Below are 200 nucleotides of genomic sequence, written 5' to 3'. Positions count from 1 at the left end.
TAGGGGGAGAGGAGGACAGTGAGGTGTGACGGGGCAAGGTGGTGTATGGCTTTGTAGGTAAGGACCAGGATTTTTGTATGTGATCCGGTGAGAAATGGGAAGCCAGTGTCGCTAGTTTTAGGACCGGAGTGATGTGGTGCCAGGATTTGGAGCGGGTGATGAGTCGTGCGGTCGTGAGTTCTGAACCAGTTGGAGCCTTT

This window comes from Etheostoma spectabile, chromosome 16, assembly GCF_008692095.1.
Source record: "Etheostoma spectabile isolate EspeVRDwgs_2016 chromosome 16, UIUC_Espe_1.0, whole genome shotgun sequence".
NCBI lineage: Eukaryota > Metazoa > Chordata > Actinopteri > Perciformes > Percidae > Etheostoma > Etheostoma spectabile.
The sequence above is the reverse complement of the archived record's forward strand: the minus strand, read 5'-3'. Positions refer to the sequence as shown.